The sequence below is a fragment of the Macrotis lagotis genome, chromosome 6 (genome assembly GCF_037893015.1).
Source record: "Macrotis lagotis isolate mMagLag1 chromosome 6, bilby.v1.9.chrom.fasta, whole genome shotgun sequence".
Classification (NCBI taxonomy): Eukaryota; Metazoa; Chordata; class Mammalia; order Peramelemorphia; family Peramelidae; genus Macrotis; species Macrotis lagotis.
The window spans coordinates 35416744-35439827 of record NC_133663.1 but is presented as its reverse complement, the minus strand read 5'-3'; the positions used below and the strand labels follow the sequence as shown (position 1 = coordinate 35439827).

The 23084-nt window shown below is 36.1% G+C and overlaps 1 protein-coding gene across 9 annotated transcripts in view; it reads right to left on the bottom strand.

Annotated features, from left to right (window-relative positions):
• Positions 1 to 23084, bottom strand: part of NAALADL2 (N-acetylated alpha-linked acidic dipeptidase like 2) — a 1546126-nt gene that overhangs the window by 1181837 nt on the left and 341205 nt on the right. For all 9 annotated transcript variants that reach the window (XM_074190946.1, XM_074190945.1, XM_074190943.1 and 6 more), the window contains one exon: positions 16382 to 16559. The gene's annotated coding sequence lies outside the window, so the exon portion shown is untranslated. The remainder of the gene's footprint in view (positions 1 to 16381; positions 16560 to 23084) is intronic.

Genomic DNA, 23084 nt, shown 5'->3' with positions numbered 1-23084 from the left:
GATTGTTATGGTCATTGTAGTCATAGTAATCATCACATTTATAGTAGTTGTGATGGTTGTGGTTGTTGCAATTGTTGTGGTTATTGTGGTCACAGTAACTATTTTAGTAGGAGGAGGAATAAAGACTGACCCCGTGATTTTATGGCCATTGAGAACTGTTAGGTGAAGAGCTTCCTTTACCTAGGTAGAGCCCTGTCTTCTTTTCAACTTAAGCTGCCCCCAATGTTTTCTCTCTCCTCAACATGGGCCAGTATCATAAGAATTCTACCCCAAGAGTGTATTTAATGTATTTCATTCCATTCTTTCCCACATTCAACAATGAATTCTTGTGCCTATGATTGTACCTCTAACAGGTACCATCTTTATAATGGAAGTGTCAAACCTGAGATGCCAATTAGCACCAAAAGAAAATCCCTCAGAAACAATATGACCTAACCCTAAACTCCAGCAACCAGAAAAGGATGGCAAAAAAGACAAATGAGCATTTCATAGAAATTGGTGCTCACAGAGTCTGACATTTTTGATCAGTGTTATGGAACAATTCCATACTTTATTCTTTACGGCCAGCATGTTATATTTTTTAGCTTGTTTTCTGGGGGATGATGCCATCATGTTATTTCATGACACCTAATGACTTACAAGCCTGGTGCCTGTCTGGGGGACTCTAGGTACTCAATAAGTCAACAATGACTGGAGAGTCTGGGAGTTATAGAGTTTGGAATTGTGGGGTATGTGTATGTGTGGGGATACATGACAATGATAATATGAGCCACTGGAAAATTAGTCTCAACATTTGTCTTAAACATATCCAAGTATATTAGAATTCTATAGTAGAACCTTGAAATAACCATGCAGGAATTTTAAAGAACAAGCTTTATTCCAAAGAATAGATATGAAAGGACCCCTTTCCTCTACTCTTATGCACTGGTGAGAGATCATATATAGTGTCAGATTTTTTTCAATACATTGATAGAGTTTGCTGATTTTAACATCTTTTTTCCTTTTAAAAATTATAATATGAAATGGGAGAGGAAGTTGGGACATGGAAATTTAGACAATGGAAAAACAAATAATATCTAAAAATTTTGAAAGGCACACATAGTCTGGTCAGGAAAGTATGAAGGAAGTTCACAAAACTGCTAGGTATTCTATCATGCAGGGTTAAATAGTGACTTCATTCCAATTTGGAAAAATATAAATGAGTAGTGATTTCCATGGTGGAAGGAATTTCCAGTGAGGCAGTTCCTTCTGTGTTGCAGATTTGCAATTAGACTGTCATTTGTCCTCTTCAAGATTTCCCTGGGGCATGCTGCCATCAGTGATAGCACTTGAATCCAGGTCTCAACTACAAGCTTGAGTTTGAGTTTGAGTTGAGTTTCTCATATTACAAATATTCTCATTTATATTGTGGTTAGAAAGATGGTCTTAAGAGGCAAGAATTGGTGGTTTCAAATCCTTCCTCTCACATATATCTGTATAATGGGGGGGGTCAATGTCTTAGGCTTTTTTCTTTAAGATTAAAAATTACACAAGAATTGTTGATTTACATCCAGAAGAGAATTTTCAAAATGGGATGGAATCATGGACTTGAACTAAAAAAAAAAATAAACTTAAAATTAAACAACCAGAAGGAAATTCAGAAGAGAATGTTGGCATTAGGGTAGTGTTGGTACTAAGGTGTTAAATTAAGATGTATTTAATGGGACATTGGCACATGTACAGACACCATCAGCTTGTTAAGATTGTATCTCCACACAGAGGATGCTGGGAATTGCTTCTGGGAGATTTGTGATGTCTGAACTAAGCATGGGCATTTCCTAACTGGTGCTTCTGGGTGGTCTACAATTTTTAAGTCTCTGGGGAAAATTAAAACAAGGGATTTATCAGATCAAATATTATAATGCACACAAAACACTTTAGCACAATGAAGTGATTATAAATGTGAATTCTCTCATTGCTATCAATGGAGGAGATTTGAGCATGTGCTCAGTGATGGATAAATGAAAAATTGAACATTTATTAAGTGCAGAGCTTGTGGATGTCAACAACCATTCTCAAGAAGTTTTTATTTTAATGGAGGAGACAATACAGATGGAAGGTTTCTGATATAGGTCAAATAGAAAAATTCCATGGTCCTTAGAATGTAGTAGCAAAGCAGAAGGTGATATCTATTTAAAAAGTCATTTCCACTGATAACATGATACCAATTTAAGATGAGAATCTTTTGACCAAGGGTTGAAGATTTGGGGGGGTATTATTTAGATGTGAATGAAACCTCTGCAGTTACCAGGAGGCACTTCTTGGGCTAAGGACACTGGGTGGGAAGCATCACTATTTCCAAGGTCCTTGAGTTCAAGACCCTGTTCTACTTCCAATAGAGTCTAATGGGGAGGTAGACAGAGGTGGTGGTAGAGATTGAATTTGACCCTTGTTACTTCTCAGTCCTCCCTTCAAAGTGGCTTGATATTTTGGCTAGGCTGATGTGAGTTGAGAAGCAGGTGGTTAGCAGCTAGTGGAAATTGCCAGTCTTTTCTCCACAGGAGCTTTCCACTTTCCACCAAGGTGGATGAATGTGAAAGCTGGGTTGGAAGGATTGGTGGTCTAAGAGTGTTATTTCGAGGGCTCATTTCTATCTATGATTACAGTTGGTCAGCAATTTTTTTTTTGCTGCTGCTGCTGATGGGGATGGCAAGACCCTCTTACACAATGATTACTCCCCTCAATGATGGCTTAGAAGTCCAGCTTGGCAGTGGGTGCAGTGATTTGGGAGACCCTACTACTCTCAAAGATCTTGGGTTCAGATCCTTGGTTATCTACATTATACTCCAAGTAGAAATGACGAAGTGGTAGTAGTAGACCTGAATGATTTATAGCTATCACCTGATGACCAGCATTACTAAAATGAGAGACACTCATTTAAAAATGAGAATGAGCCTGAGAGATGAGAGAATAATTAACCACAGCAAATAGCATATAGCAAAGACTATTTAATAATTGGGTATAGAAAGTTATAGGCTAAATAAGAGGAGGAAGATTCCATATGGAAGAATCATTATCCCTAGCTCTCCAATTCATTTCCCTTTAGATTGTAAGCTGCTTGAGGGCAAAGACTATCTTTTTCTTATTAGGTATTCCAAGCTCAGCCCAGTGGCTGGCAAAAAACTTGGAGCTAAATAAATGTTTTGAATTGTAAGCATATATTATCATGACTTTTAGTCATGACCAATGTGTAACTCAGGAACCCATTCTACGTTCAGAAAAGCTCTGAGATGTCCCTGAGAGCAAATCCATTGACCTTGACTCAATCATCTATGCTACATATCCCCAAGGTCTTGGAGCCAAACCTTGTAATACGTTTTCTCTAAGAAGTGACTACTATTAAAAATGCAGCCTTCTTTTAGCTTTAATAGACAACAGTAATACAACAAGGCATTTCCCTTGCTGCTCACAAATTCAGGTTATTTGCAGGATATTTTATGCTCATTGTTTAACTTCACATAAATCTCTGATTAAAATTCTACAAGATTTACAGCAGTATAATCAATGTATGAGAAGCCTCAAATTGCTTTATCCATGTTCTTCCAGGTTCAAAAAGGTACACTTTGAACACTTAATTATGTCCTTACACATAAATTTTCCAATGTCACTGATGAAAGGCTGAGACATTCATGGTGGCCCACGGAAAACTTGATATCCAATGTCAAAGAAAGGTGAATGAGAAGTATGTAAATAAAAGCGTGGAGGTTTCTAATTAAAATGGAATTAAATACCTGAAGCTTGAAACCAAGTTTTTTAAATTGGTTTGTGGTACTAATCTCAAAAGGGGAACATCTGATGAATTAGGTTATAGTTTTACCAAGCCAAATGGTTTCCCTTGAGACATATTCTTACAAGTGTCTAAATGAGAAAAAGGAGAGGGGACACTTTCCAATATAGTTAATGGTGGGGAGAATTAGAAGAACACTTCTAAAAGTAGACCATGGGCAAGTCTCAAGAGAATGTTAGAGAAAATTAAGCTGCTTACATTGGCAGGATTTTGCGGGGGGGCAGGGGGAGGAGAATTTTCTAAAAGAGCAAATTTAATCATTTCCTAATATCTGGAGTCAAATTATAAGTGTAAATATTAGTGGTGACCTATTTGAAATTCAGTGTTTTCTATTATCAGAGGCCATCTTATACTTGGCTCCAGGGGGGAAAAAAACTTCCTCTTACTGAGATATGCCCTAAAGAAGAATGGACAAACTATAAACATGTTTAATTCTTCTTTCTTGGAGGTCTTTAGGTAGAAGCTGAATGTCCACTTGCTGAGTAGGTTATTTTGGTATTTCTTTGGTGGTCACTGAAGTCCATTTCAGCTTTGAAATTCTGTTATTCTGTCATAAGCCTTTCTTTGATACTCAAAATGTTCCAAGGCATCTGTAATCCCATTGAGGTGGATATTTTTTCCAGTGATGAAGACTTTTATCCATCCATAGTTGTCCATCCTACGTCTCTCTTCACAACTTCCTACAAAACTGGAGATGGTGCATCCAATGTGCTGGAAGCCATTCTCATGTCCCATTCCATTGTGCAAATACCAATGGAGCATGTGAACCAGTCATTGATTATCTTTTGGTGTGACTATATTTTTTCTGGTTAGTCTCTCTCTGTCTGTTTTTGTCCTCCTCTCTCTTGTTCTATATCTCTCTGTCTCTTTCTGTTTCTGTCTGTCTTTCTATCTGTCTGTCTTTCTCTCTCTCTGTCTCTGTCTCTTTCTGTCTCTGTTTCTGCCTCTCTCTGTCTCTCTCTCTGTCTCTGTCTCTGTCTCTCTCTCTTTCTCTCTCTCTCTGTCTGTCTGTCTGTCTGTCTGTCTCTCTCCTTCTCTCTCCCTGTCATGTCTCTAATGGCTTTCTTTATACCAGTGGCCCTGCATATTTTCTCATTTGGCATTTTGAAGCCTACTCATGCCCACCACAGGCTTCTCTCATTATCTTTGAAGTTATCTTAATTAGTCAATAAATAATTATTAAACATATCCTTTGTGACATTACCATGCTAGGTACTAATTTTTCATATTCCTTATTAAGAGAAGGTCCTAGACCCTAGCCAGCACTCATAAAACATCAGTAAAAGTGCATGGATCTTTAAAAAAATGAGCCTTTGTTAGACAACTTAGGGTTATTAAAAACATTGTGGTTATGTGTCTCTCTCCCTTAAGCCTAATTCCTCATACTGAAAATGACTACAAACATGTTTATCACAAATATGAATGTACAATGTTCTTTTTAGATTTTTTTTTGTTTTCATTTTTTGCAAGGCAAATGGGGTTAAGTGCCTTGCCCAAGGCCACACAGCTAGGTCATTATTAAGTGCCTGAGACCGGATTTGAACCCAGGTACTTCTGACTCCAGGGCCAGTGCTTTATCCACTATGCCACCTAGCCTCCCACAAATGTACAATGTTAACCTGACTGTTCACCTCTGAGGGAAGGGAGGTAGGAAGGGAGCGTGGAAGGGAATTTTGTAACATAAAAATATACATGTGCATATGGATGAAAAAATAATAATTAAAAAAAGCATTGTGGTTCCAAAAGGTAATTTAGTCCAATTTTCTTATACCTAGTTAACTCTGGGACCATCTTCCATGTCTACTTGAGAGAGAACCAATGAATTATCCCTAGAAGTCTTGGAAACACTTTTCAAAGTATCATTATTCCACAGGTATGTTTCCATCAAGTCGCATCACAGAGCTCTGGAAATGGCTTGATGGAAACTCAGTGGCCAGCCAGTTAGACCCACATTCATCTGAACAAGAGTTCTCTATGTAATACGTTGAACAAGTGGTCATTTCTCCAAGAACTTCAGAGAAGAAGACCTTTCTACCCCCTGAGGAAGTTCAATCAACTTCTGAATGCCTTTGACTTTAGGATGTAAAAATTGAGCCTAAATGTGTCTGATAGAAACAGTTGCTCAGTAGAAATTTAGCAACAAAAATGTCTTATCAAGGGAGAGCAAAAAAATAAATAGAATGAAAATTGTACATATTAAATCCAGAATGTCCTTTAAAGCAGAGACTATACTCAGGGCTTAGAGTCCAGTGCTTTGAAGGACACAGTTGTCCTTCATTTTCTTTTCCTTCCTTCCTTCCCTCCCATCCTCCCTCCCTCCCTCCCATCCCATCCTCCCTCCCTCCCTCCCTCCCTCCCTCCCTCCCTTCCTTCCTTCCTTCCTTCCTTCCTTCCTTCCTTCCTTCCTTCCTTCCTACCTTCCTTCTTTCCTCCTTTCTTTTTCGTGACTTGCCCAAGGTCACACAGGTAGTTAATTATCAGGTATCTGGGGCTGGATTTGAACTCAAGTCCTCCTGCCTCCAAGGACAGTGCTCTATCCTTTGTGATGATCTTCATTTTCAAAGAGGACCAATGATATCACAGGATGATGTCTTAATTCATGCATGAATTGGATTTAAATGAGACAGTTCCTCAAAGCCTCAGCCTCACTCTCTTCTTCAACTTTACTCTCTGGACTTCCATCAAAGTCCAATAGCATGGGGTGGCTAGGTGACACAGTTGGGGTGGCTAGGTGGCGCAGTGAAAAAAGCACCGGCCCTGGAGTCAGGAGTACCTGGGTTCAAATCCAGTCTCAAGCACTTAATAATCACCTAGCTGTGTGGCCTTGGGCAAGCCACTTAACCCCATTTGCCTAGCAAAAACCTAAAAAAAAAAAAAAAAGTCCAATAGCACAGCAAATGTTCTGATAAGTAGGGGATGACCTTAGTGTCTAATATTTGACCAAGTTCTAAACACGCCACAGAGCTTGCTACAGTCACTTCTATGGTCATTCTCATCTGCCCATTCTATTGAAAGAATTCTTCATATCCTTGAGACAGACATCTCCTAACTCACCAGTGGGTTTATGGACCATCCGGTATGGTCAACACCTTTTTCAGCACTTAAATCAATGTTTTTTATCTATTTGTTTGATCATTCATCCCATCAAATTGATAAACATTTAGAACATTACATTCATAGCTTTGTACTAAAAATCATTTGGGGAAGGGGAAAGTGTATCTCCTTCATACAATGAGCACACAATCACTAATCTAGGAATTCTTTTAAAAATGTTTCTAATATTTCTAAAGTAAAATAAAATTCTGTTTGTGTGATTTAAATTATTTTTTTCATGATAAAGGGTACCTAGCAGATGAAGGGTTTGACTATATAATAATAATAATAATAATAAAAGCTAGTATTTATGGTGTTCTTTAAGGTTTGCAAGGTACTTCATATAAATTATTTCATTTGATCCTCACAATAGTACTATTATTATCCCATTTTACAAATGAGGTGGGTAAGTGACTTGGTCAGGATAACACAGTTTGTAGATATCTGAATTCAGATTTGAATTCAGAAAAGTCAGGACTTTATGAATTCAAGTCTGATCCTCTATGGATTATGGCATCCATTGCCACCTATAATAACAAAACCTAGCAACATTTAGATTTTATGGACGTGGGCAAGTCACTTAACTTTTTACTCCTCAATCAGTTCTGTACTCTGAGGATATTTTTTTTCTTTATGAATTCCTCAGGATCTCCTTCTCCACCCAAACAAGACAAATAAAAGATGTCAAAAATATAATTTTCAGTTTAAAGAAATCTGTAAAAATACTATCTTGGCAAATCTGGATTGCAAAGGTTGGTTGGCAGTATTGAACTAGAAAATACACTAAATTGCAACTTAGCAGATGAGGCTTCTAGCCCCACCTCTCCAGCCAGCCTCCTGGGTGACCCTGGTCAAGTCTCTTAATCTTTATAACCTCAGTTTCTTCTTATTATAATGAGGGCATTGGAAGAGATAATCTCTAAGGTTCTTTCAGCTGTGACATTCTGAATGTTGAAATATTCATGAGGCATCCTGTAAGCATTAGGTTTCTCTCAAAACATCATGATTCTCAGTCAACAGATCAGCTTCCAAATGTAAAAGGCCATAAATTGTAAATGGGGCAAGAAGAGTGTCTGTCTTCAGAAACATCCCAATGCATCACAAGAAAATAAATAAATAAATAAGAAAGATGGGTTCATTTGGCAATTCTCCTCACCTAGAAAGGGAATTAATTTTCAACAAGGAAATAATTGACTTCCATATAATCACTATATTTATGTTGCAATTTAAAAGGTGGTCATGTGTTGTGCCCCATTAGAGCAAATAATATAAATACAAATCCTACAAATCACAAATAGGAAAGGAACAGGTTGGAAGTTGAGAAAGATCACTAGGAAGCATGGATATAGAGTTAAAATTGACTGCCATGGTAAACTAAGCCAACCATCTTATTTTATAAGTGACAATAGTGGGGCCGTCTACAGAAATTGAATGGCATGCTTTGAAAAGCATTAAAAAAAGATTAAAGAGATAGATTCAGATGAGGAAGAACTGAGTTCAAATTCTACACTTACTGAATGAGTTATTTAATCTTTCTGAACTTGTTACTGCATTTTTATAATAAGGGGGTTGGGTTCTTTAGCTTAGTTATTCTTCTTTCTCCTGTTCTCATTTGAAACCCAAGTCAATAACTTCTCTTTTCATGTTTGTTTTTTACTGTTTAAAAGGATAAATTTAATTTTGATGCAGGAAACAAACCTGAAGAAACTCTAAGATTGCTTCCAGATCTAAATCTATGATTTCAAGGTTCTGTACTAAGTGTCAGAGGTAGACTTTGAACTAGGGTTGTGCTAGAGCCAGATCATATAAGTTCTTGGAATGTTCAGTCTGGTCAGTTATAACTTAGAACTTAGCAATGCCTTAAAACAGAGCATGATTTATTATCTTGTTGATGAACCAAGCTAAAGAAAAGATGGACCAAATATTAATAAAGCAGGATAAATATAAAAGTGTACCATAGGGTAAAGTTATTTTTTTCAGAGAATCAATTATTATACATGTATCAAAAAAATTACTAATTAGAACCCAGATACTCTGACCCACATGTGCTCCTTACTTCTATTGTATAACTATAATGCTTATGTTGCAGTTTAAAAGGGGATCATGTGTCATAGACCATTAGAGTAAATAATGCAAATATAAATCATATTTATATACAATATATATAGAGAGAGACAAATGCAAAAATTCATATAGGAAATTATGATCCAACAATCAAAATAGGGAATTTCCCTAGAATCATGGTAATTCTCACACAAACTCTCTCTGACCCATACAAACATGAATAAAAGTCTCAATATTATTGAGTGGTGTTATGAAAAGTTTGTATTAGGTAAGAAAATTTTTTTGGGGGGGAGTTTAGGGGTGGCAATAATTTCCACAGAAATGTTTCTATAAAAACTAGAAATGGTTGTCGGTCAGAATAATATTCAAGTAGTGTTTCATGACTTCACAGTGGGATAATTATAATAGAAAGTAGACCTGTACAGGGTAGGGGATCTTTTGAATTTGTCTTTATATCTTCAGTGTTTGACATAATGGCACATAATAGGCCCTTAAAAACATTGGCTAAGTCAAAAGATTTATTAACAATGTTATTGAGAAAGTAAGTCTGGGAAAACCTCCAGGGTCTGTCTGATTCACTAGGGCATTTTCACCCTCCCCTCTTCCTCCAGTGCCTCTGTGGATCATAGATTTTAAGCTGGAAAAGACCTCAGAGGTCATCTAGTCAAGTCCTCTCATTTAATAGATGAAGAAGTAAAGGACTAGAGAGGTGAAATCAATTGTCCAAGGTCACAGAGGAAATGAGTAATGGAGCAAGGATGAGAACCCAGGCCCCAGGCATGATACTAATAAATCTGCCGTTAAACTAAATTGAGCAATCCTAGACCCAAGAGAACCTCTGGTCATCCCTGATTTCTTATTCTTCTCCATTCTTTTCCTTGATTTTCTCTTTTAAATTTTATTTTCCATGTATTTTAAACTCCCTGGCTAGGGAAGAGACATACATGAAAATGCCTTCAACGATTTGCTTCTGTAGCCTTTCCTATTGGTCACATTTCATTTTGCTACAAAGGTAGATTTTTTTGTTTTTTTAAAGGAGGAAATTAGAAAAATTTGTTAAGATCTAAATGACAAGAATAATTTCTGAAAACCATTATGGTTTTCAGCTATTCTTTAGGTTAGTTAGCTCATTTGAAACCCAGGTCAATAACTTCTATTTTTGTGACCTTATTTTTTATGGTTTTAAAGGATAAATTTAGTTTCGATACAGGATACAAACCTGAAGAAACTCGCAATCTACTCCCTTTCTTTTCTTAACATAATCCCTGAACCGTGATGTCTCACCGAACAGAAAAGGGACTAAATCTGACTTTAGGATCAACTTGCATTTTGATAGCTGATAATTTGTTAAAAGAAAGGATGAATTGGAAGGAGGTTAGAGACATAAAAGAAGGCACTATTTATGACAAAATATCTGTAGCAGTATTGTAAAAGTAAAGTCCGGGGTGGGGTGGGGGAGAGAGAAGGTGTCCAGTTTATAGAGAAAATCCGAACAAATCGTTACATAAATGAAATAGATGTGACTATGCCACAACCATGACAGAATGAAGAATGAAGAGAAGGGTAGGAAGACTTTTATGAACTGATCCAGAATCAAAAACGCTGCAACTGACTACCAAATAAAAATATAAAGAATGATAAAATAATTAAATGATAAAAATAATTCAAGTATTAAACACCCTAGCCTAATAATGACCTCAGAGAAAAGCTGGAAAAAATGCAGCTCTATCCCATCTCTAAAGAGGTGGAAGATTACAGGTATGGATCATTATTGCATATATTTAAACTCAGTTGACATACTAGTTAATTTTGTCAAATTTCTTTTTGTCAAATTTTCTTTATTATTTTTTTGTTATGAGGGATGGCTCATTGGGCAAAGTAAGGGGAAATGATATATTCAGAAATAAATGTGAGATAAAAACCAGGGATGTCAATGAAAAAATTATAAAGTTAAAAAGGAGGGGTTATTGTGTATCTTTTTTTTTAACTAGTCAATAACAACAAATGTGGCTATTTTTATAAAGGACTTAATAAATGCTCATTTCCTAACTTAATTACTTATAGATGAGTTGTTAATCTGCATTTGTAGGATAGAGTTTCCATGCAGTGATTTCACCTACACTATGGAATAACATACCTGAATTACCCCTCCCATTCTATCTCCCTCAAATAATTAAAGATCCATTTAATATTTTTGTTGAATTTATATAAAGATGTTTATAGCTAAACTAAAGATAAAATATTAGTGTAAAATAATATCATATATATACATATATATATATTTATATATCCAGGAATGTGTTAATGCACAGTTAAGATATCATTGAACACATTTGCCTAATGTATCAGGTTTAAATATAACTCACTCTGGGCCACAGTGTTCTCATTTGTAAAATGAAGGGATTGTAATAAATGATCTCTTAGGGCCCTTCCAGCACTAAATCCTATGATCCTTTGAACATTAATGAATATGTTTCAAAGAGTAGTCAGAAATATAACAAGTGTTTTGTATCAACACTCCTTGTATCTTTAGATAATCATAAATATCCACTCTATATTTAAATATTAAATTGCTAGGGTTAGTTTCTTTTGCTTTTGGTTTCTAGGAGCATTCTGATGTGATCTCACCTCACCCTACCTAGCCCCATACTTCTCCACATATGGTTGCCAAAAAGTTGCTGTGAAATTGAGCTAAATTAAGAGAGACCCAGTTCCCAAGGATAATGTGCCTTGGTCAGATTTAGATCTTAAACAGTACTGCCAAAACTAAATAGAAACAAGGACATCAGACTGGGTCAGACTGACTCAGATAACTACACATTAACATTATCTATGTTCTATTGTCTTTTTTAATTTTGACAAACATTTCCCAGATACATTTTAATCTGGTTCAAGACCATGTTAGGAAAGTCACATGGATGCTATGAGGCTGGAAGACCATATTTTGACATCTCTGAGGTAGAATGCTGTACTCAGTTTCAAGTACCATCTTCAGGAAGGACACTGGAGAATAACTTAGAAGATGGAGAATATCTTAGAAGATGGCTGTCAGAATAGTGAAAATCATTGAGTTTAATGTTAGGAGTGATAAATGAGCGATAAATGGTTAAAACACTTTGGGAAAAGAAAAAGGTTAGAAGGGACATGATAGACATTTTTAAATATTTAATGAATTATCACAAGGAAGAGAAAATTCTCTAGCTCTGATTGCCAGTCAAGACTATGAGGCAAAAGTTGAATAGAGGCAAATGGAAAACTTGCTGAACTATTAGGGATATCTGAATGTGGAATGGCTGCCCCAAGGGAATTGATGACATCTTGATAATTTTTCTCTTATCATGGGGATTTGTGGTGGGTACAGGTTGGACTCAGCAGCCATTGAAGTCCCTCCCAACTCTCAAATTGTATGATTCTGGTTTTTGTGCCACCATTCAGCCAACTCTGTGTTTTTGCTTATCCACCTTGCCCTCAACTTACCCCTCCCAGTTCTAGACTTGGAGATCAGAGACTTTTTGGTTTTCTTTATATCCCCAGTATCTAACATGTAATAATTATTTAATAAATGTGGCTGACTGATTAACTAGACATTCTTCAAGGATTGATTCAAGTTCTTTCTCCTCTGAGAAACCAAGGTCAATTATTCTAGTCTGCACCAATGACTTCCATTATGCCTTCTAACTTTGTAAGCCCTCCAAGATGTTGGTCACGCAGCTGGGTCCAGGAAATCTCATTAAATAATGAACTGAGGGGCAGCTAGGTGGCACAGTGGATAGAGCACCGGCCTTGGAGTCAGGAGTACCTGGGTTCAAATCCAGCCTCAGACACTTAATAATTACCTAGCTGTGTGGCCTTGGGCAAGCCACTTAACCTCATTGCCTTGAAAAAAATAAATAATGAACTGATATGTATGACAGAAGCAGGACCATGGGGGCGAGCAGCCAGTTCTGGTCCCTTTCTTTATTTCATCTGCTCAGATGCAAGTTAACATGAAGTGATATAGATCATTAGAATTCATATTGTTTGCAAAAAATAATCCTCCTTCTTCCTTTTGCTTGATCTCTCTGTATGTCTCTGTAATTCTCTCTGGCTCCGGCTCTCTCTCTCTCTCTCTCTCTCTCTCTCTCTCTCTCTCTCTCTCTCTCTCTCTCTCTCTCTCTCTCTCTCTCTCTCCTCTTTCCTCTCTCCTCTCTCCCTCTGTCTCTATCTCTGTACTTCTCTCTGTGTGTCTTTCTCTCCCTCCTTCCCCTATGGCCTATCCTCAAGGAAGTTAAAGTCTGTTAAGGAAATAATAAATCTGCAGATAACTTGCTATAATTGAGTTGTATAAATACTATATTTGGAGTTAGATGAGATCTATATTTGAACCTTGCCTATAACACTAGTGTATCACCATAGACCTGAGCCTCAGTTTCCTAAAAAATGAACTACTTTAACTGGACAAGCTCTCATGTCACTTCTCAGTCTAAAATAGAAAAGGTTCTAGCAGGAAACTTAGAGGCATAGATCTAGATCTGGAAGGGCTCTCAGTAGTCATCTCATCCACCTCTTTCATTTAACAGAGAAGGAAACTGAGGCTCAGGGAGGTCAAGTGATTTGCATAAGGTTATATAGGACATATTAGAGGAGAGATCTGAATTTAGGTTCCCTTTGTCCAAAGCTGGTATTCTACTTTTTTAAATAAATGCATTTATTTTTGCAACTACATGCAAAGATAGTGTTCAACATTCATTTTTTGTAAGATTTTGAGTTCCACATTTTTCCCCTTTCTTCCCTCCCTCCCTTCCCTTGACAGAGAGTAATATAAGTTATACATGTATAATTAAGTTAATCATCTTCCCATATTATTCATGTTATGAAAGAAGACAGAATAAAAGGGGAAAACATGAGAGGGGTAAAAAGACAAAGTACAAAACAAATTTTAAAAATTGAATATAATATGCTCAAAGTCCTTTCTCTGGATGTGCATGGTATTTTCCTTCCCAAATCCATAAGAATTGCCTTTGCTCATTGTATCATATTCAATGAAATCTGGTGTTCTATTGATTTTATTCCATTGAGTAAAGGGAGCACCAAGTACAGGAAGGAGAATCAACACCATAAGGGGATGTTGAGTATAGAGGAGACAAATCTGACCGCATTACTTGGGACTAGAACTAATGTACTGGGCTTAGAGCCCTTGGGCCCTTTGCCTCTTTATCATCTAGATCAAATCTTAACTTTGAGAATCTCCCGGGGTAATATATATACATATATATATATATATATATGTATATATATTATATTTCCAGCAGGCTTTATACATAGTTTACACAATAAGAGAGGAATGCTAATTCCATATTAATGCTAAGAGAAGTGATACTTTATCCCTTCACCCAGAAGTTCAAACTTCAATTATATACGGACATACTTTGACCTAACTTTTGTCTTTAGCTTTTGAGTTCTTCCATGTGGCTCCCACTGAAGGAGCCACAAAGTTTAAGAGCTATTAACTCGATTTTACAATAATGATTTTGAATTTTAAAAAATGGTTTGCATAATCATTAGTGAAAGGTATTAATTGAAGGAGTCCATCTGATTTTATTTTAAAATGCCTAAGAAATGGAGAGAAAACATTTCTAAGTCCAAAATGATAGATTATGTCTTTGGCTGGTTAAATATTTAATAATCATTTAAATTCAACAACAGTCTGCTTAAGTTGGAAATATTGAAATTAGTCATGTAAAAATGGTTTTAAAGTCAAGCACTGGAAACATACATTCTGTGCACTTCATTTCATTTTATAGTCTCTAAGAACTATTACAATTTTTAATAAACTTGTATCTGGGATTTGAAGCCAAACACTTACATTCAAAAGGCAAGAATTTATTAACTAAAAGACACCCAAAGTGGTAATAAAATGTATTCCCCAGTGATAAGTTGCAAATGGGTTGTAAAAGTTGCATTTTATTAATTCCAATACAATTAAGGAGCACAGCTGTCCCATCTGCATCCCCAGTGGCCCACTTTCCTAAGCATGACAAATATATATATTTTTTTCATTGCTGAAAGACAAATATCCCTTAGTCCAAACGAGATACCCTACAATGTAGCAGCCTCTGCTTACTTTTGCAGGCAGTAATTTGAGTCCTAAAATCTTGAAAATTTAGGGATGTTTCTAAGTCTTGTACAAATGTTGAAATCCACAAAGAGCATCCTCAATGAGAGTGATATCAATAATCATAGAAATACTTCTTTAGGTTATAATTATGCTTTCTGCTAATTACCTTATGTGTAGATAGAAATAAGGTACTATGATGTGATGGAAAAACTCTGATGATTGGATTTAGAAAGACTGGAGCCAATAGTCTCTAGCTGACTGACCCTGGGCAAAATCTATTTTTGTGTCCTTAATCGGGTCATTTCAAGATTTAATATCCCAGATAGTTCTTAAAAGATGCACAATAGTGTCCAGCCTATAGTTCTCTCATTACTACTCTCATTACTCTCATTACTCATAACTAAACCAATGGGGTTAAATGGGGTTAAGTGACATGGTCAAGCTCATAAAGCTAAGTAACTATTACATGTCTGAGACTAAATTTGAACTCAGGTTATCCAGACTCCAAGGCTGGTGTTCTGTCCATTGTGCTACTTAGCTGTAATTTATTAAACTGGAGAAATCCTACCTTCTATATCCTCCTCCCAAAATAAACATACACACACACATAAATGCAAATAAAAATATTGTTTTTGCAAGATATTTATAAGATTTCAGTACGCCATATACTATCTTTATGACTTTACCCTTTCTGGATTTCACTTTCAAAGGATTAGAGGATCACTGATTTAATGTGAATCAGGAGGCCCAAACCTTTATATTACAGGTTAAGATACTGAGACCCAAAAAAGAAAGTTGACTTGCCCACGGTGTCTCATTGCTGATATCCAAATGTGGGAACTCATTGCATCATGACTGAACCTTACAGATTTTTTTTTCCAACTGCAAAATAAAAGGATTGAACTAGTATCTAGGTGGCATGGTACATAATTTGCTGGGAGTTGGAATCAGGAAGATCTGAATTCAAAATCCTGCCTCAAACACTTATTAATAACTCTGTGATATCCTCCCTCAAATTTAGCACCCGCCTTTACAGGGTATTTATAAGGACTAAATGAAATAATCTCTTTGAAAATCTTAAAGTGTTATACCAATTCTAGTTATTGTTATAATTATATTATAACATGTCCTTTTAGTTCCAGAACTGCTAACAGTGAAAGCTAAACACTGTCCAAAAATAAAACTTTATCTGATCTTAAAAATATGTTGAATTCTATAAATTAAAATAAACTACTAATACATATTTTTTCGACTACATCATAAAATGCTTTTGTTTGATTCCAGAATGATTAATGACTTACTTTGATATTTTAAAAGGTTGGCGATTTCCTCAGTAGGAGTAGTATGCCCTTCCACAGATGGAGATCACAACCCCTCCAGACCTTAAGAGATGGCTTCATGAGTTGGCATGGTCAGAAGAAACCAACACCTGGGGCCAGCCTTCTGTTACCGCGTCTCCTTGATCTTGGCCAGGCTGACCTGAGGATGACAGAGACACGATTGGATGAGATTTCCAGATCCATGTCAAAATGTAAGAATTCAGTCTAGCAAGATGACTATCAAGGATTCAGTCAGATTCATTCCAGAAAAGGCATCAGAGAAAGACTTTGGTGCAAGGATTTATCACTGTGCAATATTTAAGTCCCTGGTCCTGTTTCCAAGGAATGTTACATTGCTACCAGTGGCTGCGCCAGTGTATTTCTTTTTACAAGATCCAAAATCCATTGTCATCCAGAGAACAACACAAAGATGAAAACAAAATAATCATCAACCAATCCTGTCCCTGGGAAACTAACAGGAAATTCATTTTCAAATGTGACCTTAATAAAAGTTTAACTTGGAACGAATCCTTCAGGATCTTTTACTTAAAGTAAAATGAAAAATGCATTGTGTCCCACACAGCAAATTATTTCTGGATATTTTTAATAAGATTACTGTCAACTTCGTGACAGAATGCATTAGCCCAGCCCCACATGGCATGTCATCTCGTAGCAGAACAGGATGATGCCGCCAACCTTGCAGGTTCCACAGCAAAGACAGGGACTTGTGTTCTGCTTTTATTTTCTCATCTCGTGTATTTTGGGTTGAATGAAAGAAAAGGTGAAAAAGTAATCATGAAGTTGAATAAGCAATATTGTTCGCTGTGATCCCAGCTGCAGGTTGAGACTAGGAGAATCGCGTTCTACCTCCTTACTCACGTTCTGGGTAATCTGGCTAGTCACTTAACTCCTCATCCCTGATTTCTCAGGGCACCAAATGTCAACTGGGACAGGAAATATCAAAGCATATTATAAAGCTACGCAAGTCAACTTTGTTTCTGTGCCTTAAGCTAAGGCTTCAGTAAAATCACATCTTAATGAAAAAGAAATATATTGGGTTGTTTCTAAACAAATTGTATCATTTGGACCTTTCTAGGGGATATCTCTGAAAATCTAATTCATCTGCAGTATATTCAGCATCCTGGGTTTGCTGTGGAGATGCACAGATAAGGAAGCCTTGGCCCCTGCCCTCACAGAGTTGCCAATCTAATATGATGGTTTGACCAAACATAACTGTGCTATCCATTAGACTGGGACAAGTAGATAGAAAAAGGACAAAAAAAATATGCAAAAGGTCTAAGGAGGGGAAGCTAGGTGGTGCAGTGGATAGAGCACCGGCCCTGTAGTCAGGAGCTCTATTCAAATCCAGCCTCACACACTTAATAATTACTTATTTGTGTGGCCTTGGGCCAGCCACTTAACCCCATTTGCCTTGCAAAAAAAAAAAAAAACTCATAAAAAAGATCTGCGGAGAAAGGATGAATCTTTGATGGGTCATACAAAATTCAAGGGAAAAGATTAGGCAAGGCTTAGAGAAAAAAGGTGGCATTTGGATTTTACTAAATTTCACCAAAGTGGAAATTTATTTTTTTCCTTGACTGTGTTTATTTGTTATAAGAATTTTGTCTTTTTCCATTTTCTCATTGGAGGTAGGGGGAGATGGAAGGGAGAGGAAGCTAGTCATAGGATTGCTACTAGTCCCAAAAGGATCATGGTTTCAGTATTTTTTTTACACATACAAACAGATTAGCTATGAAAGTTACATGCTAAAGTTGAAAATAAAATTGTATGTAACAGAGATCAATCATTTTGTGTATAATCTCCTTTTTATTTTCCTTTTTTTATGGTTACAATAACACAAAGCCCCAGAAAAACTAGAATTTTGCAGGATGGATGAGATTTCAATATACTAATATGGGAGTTGGGGACAAGAAAGAACAATCCAAAATAAGAGTTAAAGGAAAGGGACAGAGGTGGAAGCACATGAGTTATACGAAAGGGAAGTTCAATAATCCAGTTGGATAGAGCATATTTCAAGAAGAAGGCAGAAATATGATATAAAACCTAAAGTAGGTGCGTTCTGATGATAGTTAACCTTGATTATCACATTAAGTCTTCTGGCTCCTCTTCAGTTGACAATAAGAATTCATTGAACAAATTTGAGCAGAAGAATATCATGGGTGATACAGTGAAAGAAGCACATATAATTCTACTTCTTATGGTAGCATTATCATTTGTCTAAAGGCGACTAAATGTATCTGGAATTCAGGGAGTACTGAACCTCAAATGCTTACAAGCTCTCAGGATTGTTGTGCAGATCACATGAGATAATATTAAAATATTAATTTAATATAAGATAATTTATAGAAGTGACTGGCCCAAGATCACACAGCTAAAAAATGTTCGAGGTCAGATTTTGAACTCACGAAGATGAGTCTTCTTCACTTTAGTTCTGGCACTCTTATCATTCTACCACCTAACCACTCCAATTGCATAAAATCTAGATAATTACAAGAAGGTTCCAGGGTGCTAAGCGAATATGGACAAGTGTTGCACAGGATGAGTTTATATCTGCTTCAGTGGACAAGTACCTCATCAATGAAAAAATGACCCATTCCTATAACAAAGTTATCAAATTTCATTCAAGAGAAAAAAATTTTTAAAAGCCTATTTTAAAAGGGACTGTTTAAAAATATAAAAAAAGAAAGAATATAGGAAAAAAACTAGAAGTTTAAACTAAATACTTGCTAAGAACATGTGATATAACTGAAGATCAAAAATCCTTAAAGAAATTTTTTTTAACTGAAGAGTATGCACACTAAATGTTCCAGGAGAAAATTCTCCAAAGAGTCATTTCTTATGACATAATTAATACCACACAAAGAAGTCTTAGAAATTTGGGACCAGTTGGAGGGGGTGCAGATCCTAATGAGACATGAAATATAAATCCTTAAAAAAATCATCACCGCATAGAGATTTTCTTGTAGACTTGTGGTCACAGCTCTTTACCCCTTTTACTAGTCTCTGGGAAGCATGGTGTGGGTCCAATAAACTGAAAGATTCTACATTTCAATTTTTTTTCCTGGAATGTTTCTAATTAAGACCAGTTTTCTAACAAATGTAGGCATTTTTCAAATTTATATATCGTTCAGTATGTACCAGGTCCCTGGCTTGTCATCTCCTGCTCTGAATATCTTACAGTTTGGAGTATTCTTCTCACACTTGAGCAGATGAATGGGGAGTCTCTCGTGCATCAAAAACCAATATCAACCTTCCTGAATTAATTGCTTACTTCAATCTCAGTTTTATAATGAGTCTCTCTGGGAATTTGAATATTTTTTTTAAAGTATAGAAAGTAGCCAGCAGATGGGGAGGGGAGGGGGCTGGAGGTCCTGTTTTTCTTTGTCTCTTTTCCATAATCTAAGGAATTGAATTGTAGACTATTTTGGGAATTGAAAAGGAAAGATGGATTCCTTTTAAGAATGATCTCTATTTGAGGGACGGCCTGGTTTTCAAGTCATATCCAAGAGAAAAGTCATCCTCACATCCCACTTCAAAAATCCAATGGTCCTATATTTTTTAACCAAATAAACCCCTAGAAACAAATAATTTAAAAATAATACATTTATTTCTTTTACTTGTTTTCTTAGAAATCATTAACAAGGGTCCTAAATTTGCATAGTTAAAGATATTTTCCATTAAACAATTCACAAATCTAGATCTTTCCCTAAACTAATCTTTCAGTCATGTCTATAACCTCTGTCTTTATGGCATGTTAACAACTTATATAAGTCTCCTTAAGTAATTAATAAAACATGCAGACATATTGACCATTTAATTCCAACAAGCTTAAGTTATCTAAATATTTTTAAATCTAATGAAAAGAGAATATTCCCAACCCCCATCCTCACCAATTCACTAATTAAGTTCTATATTTGTTCCAGTGCCATCATTGTACATCATCTCATCTGAAATATTTAAAAATTCTAAAATGTGACATTTTCCCAGGACAATCATGTGGAAAACTTCTAAAGGTGGGGTAGAGTATTTCCAAGAATTAAATCTGACTCCTACTAGCTGTGTGATGCTAGGCAAGACTAGTTCAAGGTTACTCTCTAAGTTGCAGAATGTCAATTTGTATTGGAATTGCAAGAGCTCCTCACTTCCTCTCAAGAACTGCATAAATGAAATCATAAGCCCAGTTCAAAAAATGTCATCCTAAAATGTTAAGATATATAGAAATGGTAGCTGATGTTTCCCGGAACCCTCCTCATTTCCCATCTTGTGTGGAACATCAACACATCACACTTAATATTAGACTTGGCTTCCATTCCATACCTCAACAAAAAAAAAAAATATCTCTCCTCCAGGATAGTTGCCAAGTTCTCATTCAGACTTTACTTGTAGATCTTCAAGTGATGGGGCTATGTTGACAATATTAAAAAAAACCCTGCTCTTGGGAGTGGCAGAGTACATTGGAAAGAATGTTCATGATATCCTTACAAATTTAATCTCCATTTTTAATATTTTCTCCATCACTTTCTTTAGTCTAGAGAATGAACAAAGCAATATTTTTTTGTTTATTGATTTCTGAGATGTAGAGACTCCCACTGAAAATGGAACAACAGACTTGTGAGTCTGAGTCAGTTCTAACACACTCCTGATGGCGAGGCAGGTGGCAAGAAAATGGCAGATTTCTTCTAGCCTAATTCTATGACCCAATGATTCCAATGTCTGCTGGGAGACCTCATAGTCATCTCTATCCTGTCTCTTCTCCTTATAAATTTTCCTTCTCTGTGAAATGCAGGATTCTGATTTGAATTAGGTTCAATTCAAATCTAGAATTGTATTTCTCCAGACATGTGTTCTCTTTTACTGACATCAATGATTTGTATATATATATAAATACTTGAATGCATAGATATACAATTATGAATATAAATATATGTATCTGTGGATGCCTATGTATATATTATGTCTGTATGCATGTATCTATCTTCTGATTGAAGGAATAAGCCAAAGTGGTCCCTTCCCTTCTTTGCCTTCTGATTCCACCAGAGAACGGGGGCTTTGTAACTTGGCTTTATATTCTAATGCTTATCCTAGTACTCTTCACATAGTAATTGCTTCATAATGTTTTCATCCATATCCTCAACTATTTGTTCATCAGAATATGATCATTATTTCACGATGAACCATTTTGGGTCAGGGGGATGTGGGAACACCATTGATTGCCCCTGAAGGCACCATGGAGATAAACTCATACTAGTTCTGAGTTTATTTATCATTACCATTTCTGACCCATTCAAACCTAAGCTAACAAGAGACCATCCTAATTATGGGATCCTAGGAAAAAATTGTGAACCTATGCAGGTTTCAAAAATAAGCCCAAAAAGCAAGCTCTGTCACCTAGAAAGGAAGGAGGGGAGCAAATATAGAAAATATCATTTCCACCCACATGAGTTTTCAAATTTATCATCCTTCTAAAGTTCAGATTCTGAATTATTCCTATCCATGGCCCTCAATGCAATGCTGTGGATGAAAAATATGTTAGTAATTCCTGAGGAAAAAATAAGTTGAAAAGGACATTAAGAAAAATAGGAATTCCTATGTGAGGAAAGCGAACTCTTTTTACTCATAGGCTACACAGATCAATCAGAAGAATAATTAAAAAAAAAAACAAGGCAGGCTTTCCAAGCCTTCACTCACAAAGTTTACAAACTTGGATTCTAGTGTTTATCAAATGCTACTAATTCATCACTGAGTTTTAAAACTTTGAGGGTTTGTGCAGTTGCCAAGAGGATGGGGTGTGTGTGTGTGTGTGTGTGTGTGTGTGTGAAAGGTGAGGGTTCTGGAGAGTGACAGATTTACTTCCAACCCACATTCTCATAACATTTTGGCCATAAGTCAGGAGAAACTGAATGATTGCTTGTTTATTTATTCTTGATTTCCCAATAAATAGCAAACTCAATTAGGGGAAGTGGGTTTAGCACAGAGTACCATAAAAAGGAAACATATTGGAACATAATAAATGGGATCATATGGGTGTGGGTGGCAATGCTGTAAATGAGTCTACTGTTTTTAATACACAGAGGGAGAAAGTCTAGTGATTTCCCATGCTATTTGTTCTTTCATATTTACATTCATATATAAAAAAATAGCAAGGGTTTGAGTGGGAGAGAGATGGAAGGGTGAAATCTGGCCAATAGTACAGATTGATTTGTGAACTCTTCATTGATTTGTGATCCTTTGACTTCCCAAGAAACAACTGAAGTGGTTAGATGAATTTCAAAAGCAAGTAAGGGAGCATATTGGGTAATAGACCTATGGTGGTATTAGTGTTTCTCTGCACAGCTTCAAAAGAAGTGATTTCATCCACACTCAAAAACATAAATTACACTGTCATTTTCAGATATCTGAAAGATTGTTTGGGAAAATAGAAAGCACATTAAATTTAAAGTCAGAAAATACTGACCAAAATCCTGGTTCTGTCACCCTAGATATGTTCTATCACCATAGTAGAATATAAACTACTTGAAAGCTGGGATTATTTCACTTTTAAATTTTATTCTCAACCCTTAGCATAGTGACCAGCATACAGTACATCCTAAATAAATGTTTTTAAACTCTCCAAAATGAAGAATTTCTTAGATGAACTTTGAGATCCCTTTCTACTCAACATCCA